General features: G+C 41.4%; 1 long non-coding RNA gene across 1 annotated transcript; it reads left to right on the top strand.

Annotated features, from left to right (window-relative positions):
• The first annotated feature begins 4,838 nt into the window (after nt 1–4,838).
• LOC119404159 (uncharacterized) lies at nt 4,839–10,446 on the top strand. The gene is made up of 4 exons (XR_005186192.1): nt 4,839–4,861; nt 5,027–5,053; nt 10,034–10,060; nt 10,421–10,446. It is a non-coding gene; the product is annotated as an uncharacterized LOC119404159 (long non-coding RNA).
• The last annotated feature ends 213 nt before the right edge of the window (nt 10,447–10,659 follow it).

Below are 10,659 nucleotides of genomic sequence, written 5' to 3'. Positions count from 1 at the left end.
CAACAGCCCATAACTCGGTTACTTTTGCTCGATCTCCGTAATAAACAGTGCATACACATGTTGAAATAAATTCTATGTGGACAATTCATAACTCATGATGGAAATCCTGTGCAATATCTTTCCTAGGGAACGAGAAGTGCAGGTCCAGAAGTAAGTCTGCCTTGGTTATTCTGCATCCTTGTATCCTAATAGGACATTAGTTGGCTTTGAAAATTTGTTTAGGATTTTGGTCAGTGCGTCAATATACCCTTATCAGATCGTTTCTGTAATTGTTTAGCAAAGTTTTCACTGAAGGCAGAAAAGGGAAACTAGACAGAGTAATTCCGTCAACTGTTTTGAGTTTCTCCTCGGCCTGCAGCACACCACGACATTGCTTCTCATATAAGTTAGAACTCAAGCGTGCTAAAAATGTATGGGCACCGAAAAAAATATTTTATCTAGCATCTTGTTTCTATTATAATAGGGATCCAGGACAACAAAACCAGGAGAAGTGAGTTTGGCATGTTTGTGACTATTCTGGCTTACACATTCCTTATGAATATTAGCGCTCTTAGTAGAGCATTCAAACCGGATTCAAATTTTCCTGAAAAACGTGCGTGTTTCCTTTGATTTCCTGATTCTAGTGGTCAGACACTACTCAACCTAGCGAGGAAAGTTGCTAACTAAAATATAATCTTCTCAGTATGTCCCATCTAATGGACGAAATGGTTTATAATAATAGGGCCCTCAGTAGGGAATGCGATTTGCCCCTAGGTGGAACTCCACATCTTTTTCACAAAATTTCGCTTTGATTTCGCGTAAACCTATCCCTCCTGTTAAAGAGTATAGTTGTGATCATATTTTGTAGAAAAATGACTGATGATCCACATCACCAAGAATTAGTTCCCCTTGCCACGAAATACGACTGCACTTGTTTAGGTTTTGTTTTTTTTACGCAAAATGGCTACACTTGTCTATGCTGTGCCACCGCTTCCGGGGCTTTATGTTTATGGGCCTGTTTAATTGTGTAGCAACGTGGTAAACCCTCCATCGAGATTTTTTCACAATTTCTGAAATAAAGAAACCCCATTTAAAAAAAGAATTGTACCAATGTATACAAAGAAAAGCTCCAAAAAAGCGGAAAAATATCTTTCAGGTAAACGTCGTACAATTTCCTTCTTTTTCCACAACAGTTAAAGGGATAAACATCAATATGGACACCAAGTAGAGTAGTTCGACTTCTGCAAGCTTTTCCTTTTCCTATTGAGGAGGAGTTATTTGTGCTGAAGACATAATTTTGTGTCTGTAACAATGATCAAAGGAAAAAAATTGCTTCCATTCGCTTGTGCTGTAGTTCCCAGAAAGAACGAAGCTAGGCAGGGTCTTTGGCATTCGCAACTCTAGAGTCTAAATGTCCCATGAATTTTGCTGTTGCTCGATCTGCTTTGATCCAGTTCGAGCGCATGTTGAAGTTGTTTGTATGTTTAAAATTCATGCTTTCTGATGGAAATCCTGGACACTATCTTTCATAGGGATCGAGAACTACAGGTCCGGAAGTAAGTTAGCCTTGCTTACTCTGATTTGTTTTAATCAGATAGGAAATACGGTGGTCTTGTGAAGTTGTTAAGGATTTTGATAAGTACGTCAATGTACCCTTAACGGATGACCCCAGTCATTCTTTCTCAAAGTTGTCATTGAAGGCGGATTGGAAAGACTAAGCAAAGCAATTTCAGCTGTCTTGAATTTCCTCTAGACTAGCAGTACAGCATGATATTGCTTGTCATAGAAGCCAGAACTCAAGCATGTGAAAAACGCTTAGGCACCGCAAAAAATATATTTTTTTCGTTACTTTGTTTCCATTGTAAATAGGGATCCAGACCAACCGGACCAGGAGAAGTGAGTTCTGCATGTTTGCGAAATTCGTGGTTTCCACATTCCCTATAATTATTCATTAGTGCTCTTAGCATGGCGTGCGCACCAGATGGAATATTCAATGAAAACGTTGCCGTTTCCTTTGCTTTCGTTGTAGCCGTCAGAGAAATCTGAACTTGACGCGGTAGGTTGCTAACTGAAAAATACGCTTTTCAGTATATCTCATCTAATAAACAGAACTCCTTGTCTCTGATAAGTTCTTCAAAAATATGTTGAGGAAATTATGGAAGTTCACTTTCTGTATGCTTTCTCTTTTAATAATGAGCAATTCTTTGTTGAAAAACGGTGTTGCTCAAGCAACTATTTCATTTCGAAAATATGAAAGAAAGGGAAATAAATTTCCTTCCATTCGCTTGTAGTCTAGACCCCAGAAAATCGAAACGAGGCATGGTATGTTGCGTTCGCTGATCTACAGTCCAAACAGCTCATAACCCTGTTTCTTTTGCTCGTAATAAACAGTGCAAGCGCATGTTGAAATAAATTCTATCTGGAAAATTCATAATTCATGATACAAATCCTGTAGATTATCTTTCCTAGGGATTGAGAAGTACAGGTTCGGAAGTAAGTGTGCCTTGGTTATTCTGCATCCTTGTATCTTAATAGGTAATTTGGTGGCCTTGAAAATTTGTTTATGATTTTGGTCAGTGCGTCAATATACCCTTATGAGATCATTTCTGTCATTGTTTAGCAAAGTTTTCACTGAAGGCAGAAAAGGGAAACTAGACGCAGTAATACCGTCAACTGTTTTGAGTTTCTCCTCGGCCTGCAGTACACCACGACATTGCTTCTCGTATAAGTTAGAAGTCAAGGGTGCTAAAAATGCTTGGGAAGCGAAAAAGATATTTTGTCCTGTATCTTGTTATTGTAATAGGAATCCAGCACAACAAGACCAGGAGAAGTTAGTTCGGCATGTTTGCGACTTTTCTGGCTTACGCATTCCATATGATTATTAGCGCTGTTACTAAAGCATTCACCTCTTTTTATACTGTCAGTTGCAATGGCATGACTATGTTATGCTACCACTTCAGTTTGCACAGCTGCGCCGAGTTTTAAGCGATCGTCGGTTACAGCTGGAACTCAAGGTTTGACAGGCCCACTTAACATATTTTTCCGTGATCTTGTCTCCCTTGTATGTAGGGATCATGACCTGCAAGACTAGGAGAAGTGAGTTCTGCTATTTAACAGCGAAGCTGTTAGCCGATCGTAAAACATGCATGGTCACCAGAAAACTATCATGAACGGGTTTGTTCCAAAAAATTGGGGCAAATACCACTACTCATACTGGTCCATAAATATGAGAAGGCAACAGTTAGACCAAGAAATGGCTGCGAAGCGACGGCGGTGAGCCGCCAACTCTGAGTACATACAACGCAATACATAAAATCGGAGAAAGAGGTAAATCCTACGGGAAAGTAATTCCTTGGCGAGGCGAGATTCGAACCTTTGTACACACCATGCGAAAGTGAGTGGCTGGGAGAGCACAGCATAACCTTGTAGAGTACAGCTTAACAAGGGGGTGAAAAAGAGTGAGGTAAAGGGCAGACATGAGGGTGAGGAGGGGGTAGAGGAGGAGAGGAGAGAGTTAAATATAGCAGAGAAAAAAAAGGAAATGCAGGGAGAGAACGAAAGGCAGAAATAAATATGGAGAGCAAGAGAGAGAATGAAAGAGAGACAGAGAAAGTAGAGAGAGCGAGAGAAATAGATCGAAAGAGGAAGCGAGAAATCAGAGATAGAGAGAAAGATGTAGAAGATAGAGGAAGAAAGAAAGACTGTGACAGAGAAAGAAATGGAGAGAGTTATAAAGAGAGAAAAAGTAGGAAGGTGAGTTTGAGGAGGAGGAGAACACGACCATCTCCGCTGCTACCTCAGTCTTCGCACCACTAAGGTGTAGCTGCCATACTTTTTTGAAAATGCGTAGTTTACGCATTCGATATAAACATTCCATAGGGTATTTCACTTCGCCATTCACACTGGTAGTATTTGTGTGAAATGTTCATGCTGTTTTTGCTACCTTGACTGTAGCGAGCAGAGATAATTACACCAGGTGTGGGAAGTTGCTAGAGTACACACCTTTTTTTCGACATCCTTCATCCGACGCCCATAGTTGTCTTGAAGGTTATATAATGTTAAGTACGGGATCTGACTATATATGCCTAGAGACTCCGCCATCTTCTCTACACAACTTCTGTGAAATATTTATAAGCATCAATAGCAATAATCACGAATTTTGGAAGTTCGGTTCTTGCGTGCTTTCTGTCCTTGTAGCTATGGCAATTCCTTGGTGGAGTAACTGCAGTGCTCGGTGTTTTTGGATCGAAAATGATAAAGAAAGAGAAACAGGCTAGGTTGTATTCGCTTGTGTTTTAGCGGAGAGAAAGAACAGTTCCATTCGCAGAAATCAATTTTGAATATTTAACTGACCTGGATTCGTTGATCGGTTCTTGGAATAGTCGAATTGCGCGGTTCTCTCTTTTCGAGATCATAAGAACCTATTATATATCCACGAAAATCCTGTGCGCTCTCCTTCTTTGGAGTCGAAACCGACAGGCCCAGGAATAGTAGTTTGCCTTGCTTCTTCCGTTGATGCTGTATCCCTCGGCGAAACGTAATGATCTTGAAGCGCATATTCCGTTTTGATGAACAGATCGGTATATGTGCAGCGCATAATTTCGAACTACCAATTGGGAATATTTTGCCGGAACGCTGGATATGCAATAGGCGCAATCATTATATTGTACAGGCGTGGTAGGTATGTCGCAAATTAGTTGTTTTTCTTTTTTATCAATTATTCGATTTATCGCAGTTTTCAGTGCCGTTTTTTGTGCGCTTGTGCAATTTATGTGATATCTCCACCCGTATGCGTAATTTAATACGACTACATAAGCATCGCAATGCACTGGCGTCTTTATTCCGCTTTATTCAGGTATCTGAACCAGTTTCTGCAGGCCCAGTAAGTATCTTTTATTGCATCTATCATTGACGTTTACTATAGAACTTAGAAACAGGAAACATTACCTTGAGTACGCTATATCACAGTGTCCTAGCTACTAGAGCACCCACTAAGCCGCGATAGTTAAACTGAAGAATTATACTTCTACTGGTCTCTTACTTCTAGTTGCCAGGGACACCCGAATCACAAAAGGTAAGTTTATTTGATAGAAACGTTCTTCCTCTTGTGCCATTGTCGGCAAGAAAACTCCTGTAAAAGTAATTACTTGACACGACGTTCTGCTACGTAGAACGATTGCGTATCGTATATGCAAGTGCTCAATTATGTGCTTTTGGTTATGTTTGTCTTTAAAAGAAATTTATAGATACACTGGTTTGCGTCCGGCTGTTCCATGATTTGGACAACTACCGTATATATGCTTATTACGGGTTTCTTAAGGATAAAGTAGCCACGGTGTTTCCAAACTATAAACAACAGCGCTTGCTAAAGTTTTCGCTATACGAACTGAAGAATTACTTTGGAGCTTGGATGGATGGGCTAAGCAGCGCGAGTAATTCCACATTCACATGATTTCTACTATTGACTTCCTTGCGACAACGGTGATTGAAAATTTCAAAGATATTTCGTTCACTTGATTACAGGAGGTTGTAGAATTCTTTCGCAACTGTTCAAATGATTAGACTGGCCGTCTTGACGATAGCTTTGCCATTCGGCTGTCAAGGGCAAAATGTCGTTCAGGCTAAAGGCGTCCATAAAACACTTCGATCGATATGATTTATGCGAGCCTCACGAGCGCTACCGTGATAGCTAATGTCGGCATTGATTTCCGCCTTGTCTGGCTATGAACCCGTACCAAGTTTGAGGTCTATTTTCTCGCTGAAGGTGAACACTAGTATGTATGAACCCAGTGGTCATGACGATAGCGCTGAATGTGCTAGAAAGGGGTGACGTTACATGACACCGAGTGTAAATAGCTAGTTCTTTATTCGCTCAAGTGCACTGTGTGCAACTAGCTCCCACGAATAAAACAAATGGTGATTGTTCTGATTTATAACCGCTGCTTTCATTTCTAACGTGGACGCACTTTTGGCAGGGAAACACTAGAAAGCAGGATGTACTTTATCTGGGAACCTTACACTTCAGCACTTCCCTCCTTTGTTTCTTCATTCAACACTTCAACCGCCTTCCTGCATAGCCTTGCATGTGTCGTCAATGTACCGCTTAAACGGTAAATGTGTCGTCAATGTACCGTCAATGTACCATTCTTGAATTCAAAGTGGGAGCCGAATGCGTAGTATATCAGTTATAAGCTCCAATTATTTTAAAAAGGCATAGACAGCTCTGCATTGTCGCGAATTTGTGTGCCTCTAATGTTGAGATGGCAGAAAGTCTGGAGAAGAAGGCACTTGAAGAAATTAAAAGTGCTTGAACAGCGGGTATCGCTGGAGCGACGAACGTTTCGACAAGTGGTATTGCCTTCTTCAAGGCAGAAACTTGACGAACACAATACCTCTTGTCCAAACGATGGCGCAAGTGACACCCCTTGTTCACGTATTCATCCTTGAATGTTTACGCGGTTTTCTGAAACGCCTGCATGTTTTTGTTGAATGATGTGTAGATAACCTTGTTTTCTTTTAGTGTGTCCTTATGAGGGAAGTGCATTTGGGTGTCACCGCGCGTGTCTGGGCGTCTGTCATCATAAAGTTGGCGCTGCTATCGCTGTGTGTACCTACTCCTTCAGTTAAAACATTCGCTCTAATAGGGCGCAAATTGTTTGTAGCGTGTCTGGTGTGCGAATGATCAAATGTCTTCTAGAACGGTATCTGTTTCGTCTTGTTCTGGTCGGACGTGTCGAAAGACGGAAAAACTTCGTGTGCGAGAAACACGCGCTGCTCAAGAAGCGCCTTCGGATGTTGTACTTCACTCCGTCACAGCTGTCGACGATACGTGGCCCTAAGGCGATTCTGCGCTCTGTAATGCTGGGGACATACACTCTGAGTTTTAACGCACCTGCTATCGCGTTCTTGTCGTGCGTGTGTCGAAGTGACATCCTTGTTGCGAAAAAGTTACATGGATAGATGTGATGGCGTAGTGACCACAATGACCGTCTTGGGCGAGTTGTTTTGGACTCATGACGCGTTACAGATATATGTCACATGAGCGCATGTGACGTAAATGTGTCACGTGTAGTAATGTATATATATATATGTATACATATATACATATATACATATATATATATATATATATATATATATATATAATATATATATATATATATATATATATATATATATATATATATATATATATATATATGTGACAGTGTTCATCACGTTTCAATGTCATTACTTTTGTATACGCCAACTTTTCCGTTTATGCACGCACGTCCATAAAATGTATATATCTGTCCTCTTGTTTGCCAGTATTTTGCTTCATTACTTTTTCTTCTATACCACTATAAATATTCCTTATACGTGATTTATACTTATGGTGTCTATAAAGTCATGTGTATGCTTCCTTGTGTATTGGCCATCAGGAAGCTGCATTTCGCTACTTTCCGCCTGGGGCGACTCAAAAATATTTGTGGGATGTAAGGTACAAGTTTAGGGGAAAATAGAATCGTGAAGCGATTAGAAATCTTTGGAACACGGGGTGTCGCTGCAGACAACGTTTTGAGAAGCGGGCCTGTCTTCTTCACGGCTTCAACTTTCTCAAAATTGCAGCCTTGAAGGAGTTAAGTCCGCTTGTCGAAACTTTCCCTCCAACGACGCCTTCTGTTTTAAGCATTTTTCATATGGGGGAAATAAACGTTCTTGAATCATGATTCTTTTTCTTGGAAAGGTGCGAAAGGACGACGACGCAGAATATATTAGGCGCGTCGTCCTGTGTTTTCTATTCCGCGCCTTCATCGTTTTCGCGCATTTTAACTTCACGGCTTGACGCTTTCACCGCTGAAATCTCGGCTGTACACTAGACCGCCGGCGATCTTAATTACAGTTTCACACAGCAAATTGATGTCTATTCATTAGGAATTTTATACCTGTTGAACAAATACAACTCCTGTTTGGGCATATAAAGACGTAAGCTGCAGTGCCGAAGCATGTAACCAAACATTAAGAGGAAATGAAATTGACACGTACACGTTTATTCTACCGTGATTCCTTTTATTTCACGAGCATGGAGTTTGAACATGTTCTGACACAGTGTAATTCTTAGCTCACAGCAAGCGTTTATAATAACATTTTGCTTTATTTCTATCACCATTCACTTTTTATGGTTTGCAATAAAAGAAGCTCAACGGGCCTACTATTGTCCTTTTTCCTGCAGTTCTTTCGATAACAAATACAAATATGACCACACTACCAAGTGTAAATTTCGCAAGGAACTTTATCAACGATGTAGCCTCAACATTTTCGCGATTAGCGATTGGTTAAGGAATCGCGAGCGTTCTTGTGCTCTGAAGAAAGCCAACTTTGGGTCGACAGTCTCCACTCGCAACGTGTGATCTCTGTGAAAACGTCGGTTGTCTTTGTTTTTGCGGACAAATAATACATGATGTCTTACCTGTGCCACCAACGTACAAACACAGCGACTTTACTTCAGCAGCCTCCAACACGTTCTTCCGATCCAGGTCTTCCAAATCATCGTGAGCTGGAGCTCACGTGTAAGCATTTCGCTTCGATTACTTATACGCGAGCAAGAAAGAGAGTACAGACAATTGGGTTGGTTCGGTGCGTTCAATGTGATCATAACGGTGGAAAGACAGGGCTAAAGGCGCACGTCCTGTTGTCTTCATTTGCCCCTTTCCTTTCAGCGCTACGGCCTCAATCAAGAAACAGAGTAAGACATTTGATAACACTGACTTTTGCGAGAAGTAGAATCTGCCGCACGCGCAGCAGGCGTGGCCTACGCTTTCTTGCAAGAACCAGCCATCGAAACCATTCACAACTTCAAATATTCATAGAATGCCTCTAGGTTTCACTGTGCACAAACTGTACCGGCGTGTCGTGTTCACCTTGAGTACTCCTACCCTGTACATTAGCCCAACGAGGAGCTCCGTTGACTTCTTCTGTCGCCTCTTCGTAACAACGCAGCTTAGATCACGGTACGACTTCCCAGCGAATGACGTCTTAGGCGAACGCCTGCGCAGCCTGATATTTCAGCATTGCGACCACCGCACCAGCGCGTACCTCATCGCCATGACTAACATCTCGCCAAGGTCCATTGACTGCCGACCGGATGAGCGCAAACCATATAGCGATGAGGAGGTCACATGTTCACGTGACGCTAACCTAGTCGTATTCCTCTGCGTTTTTCAAACGGCTCTGACCTGTTTTCGCCCAGTGTTTAAACGGTTCCGTTTTTTTTCTTATCATGCTCGCCCTTTATGTGAGTACTATCGATTCAAACAATAACATTGCCCTAATGGACACCTAAGATATAAAAAACGTCATCGAGAAGACGAATTGAAACTACGACACTTTGCAACCATATGAACAGAAGAGTCATCGCAGAGCACCCACCGTTGCTTTTGTGTTACCGTACGCTCCAGAATACATGTGCAGCTATCTCATTTCATGCGCTGGAAGTTTTACTGCGCTGAACTGTTCGGGCGCATTAGGTATCCGAATCCTCAGGCGACACGGACAAGAATGCGCAAAATATAGGTTCTTCTGCGCCGGTTTTAAGTTATTCTCAAAAGCGGTCACGGCTTCAAGTTAAGATTTTTTTAGTGTCTTGAGATTTCACAATCAGTTTGCAGAATTTAGGCGAGAATAATGTTTATTAGGCGTGCTACGCACCTATGTCACCGCGGCCGCGTACGTTGAATTTTGTCTTCGTTTGCGTGAAGGAGCAGAGTTTCATCACCATGTGATTACTGTTTCAATAAATGGTCTCATTTGACTATGTAGTATATAATTAAAAAAATATTAGTGAAAACAGGCGAGTCGATCTCTGCAGTCCTGTTTTATTATACTTGAATGCACATTTTGTCCTGCACTTTTTCATGTAAGTTACTGCGATAGCTTTGAATTTACGAACACTGCTGCATCCTCTCGGTATGTCTTTTTATTGTTTATCCCGCTCTTCCTGATGTTACCTGAACGGTATAGCATCAACAAGGCTTAAGCGTATTTAATTCTCTTCTGCCTCCTTCCTACCCTGTAGTCGACATCAGAGTCAACTTCAGACAGGGTAAGTATTTCTATCATACTATACTCTACTTAGGCTGCAATATGTTTAGTATTAACGAGCCAGTGAGGCTAATGTTAGCTGACCATACTGAAGCCACGTTCAAAACATGGTATTTATTACGCTATCCTCCAGCAGTTTTATTGCCATCCATCTTCTTGAAGCGCATGCATCTAAAGCAAAATAATAATAACGTTCGCCTTGCTTGCATAACTGTATATTGCACAGGCGATCACAACGGTCGGTTAGTTTGCAATGTTTACCGATTTTCTTCCGAGTCGTGACATTTTGCTGCTGTTACAGAAGATAACATTTCGAATGAACCTAACATCAGTTTCGCTTTACCCTGTTTCTGTTCCATAGTGGCCAGACGTGTCTACACACACAGTAAGTCTTTCCTTCAATTCTGACGGTTGGACTTAGCATCGCCGTATGCTCTCCTGGGATATGCTTCACATACTGATCTAATACGACGGAGAGGCTGTGAGCCTAGCTGGGTCATTCCACGAGAGATCGACACGGGTCCGAAAATTGATATTTTAGATTTTATTGAGTATTTAATATTTTATGCACCTCTTACCAGGTAGACTGAAAGTAAACTT

The sequence above is a fragment of the Rhipicephalus sanguineus genome, chromosome 9, assembly GCF_013339695.2.
Source record: "Rhipicephalus sanguineus isolate Rsan-2018 chromosome 9, BIME_Rsan_1.4, whole genome shotgun sequence".
Classification (NCBI taxonomy): domain Eukaryota; kingdom Metazoa; phylum Arthropoda; class Arachnida; order Ixodida; family Ixodidae; genus Rhipicephalus; species Rhipicephalus sanguineus.
Note: the sequence above shows the minus strand (reverse complement) of the source record. Positions and strands in the feature narration are given on the sequence as shown.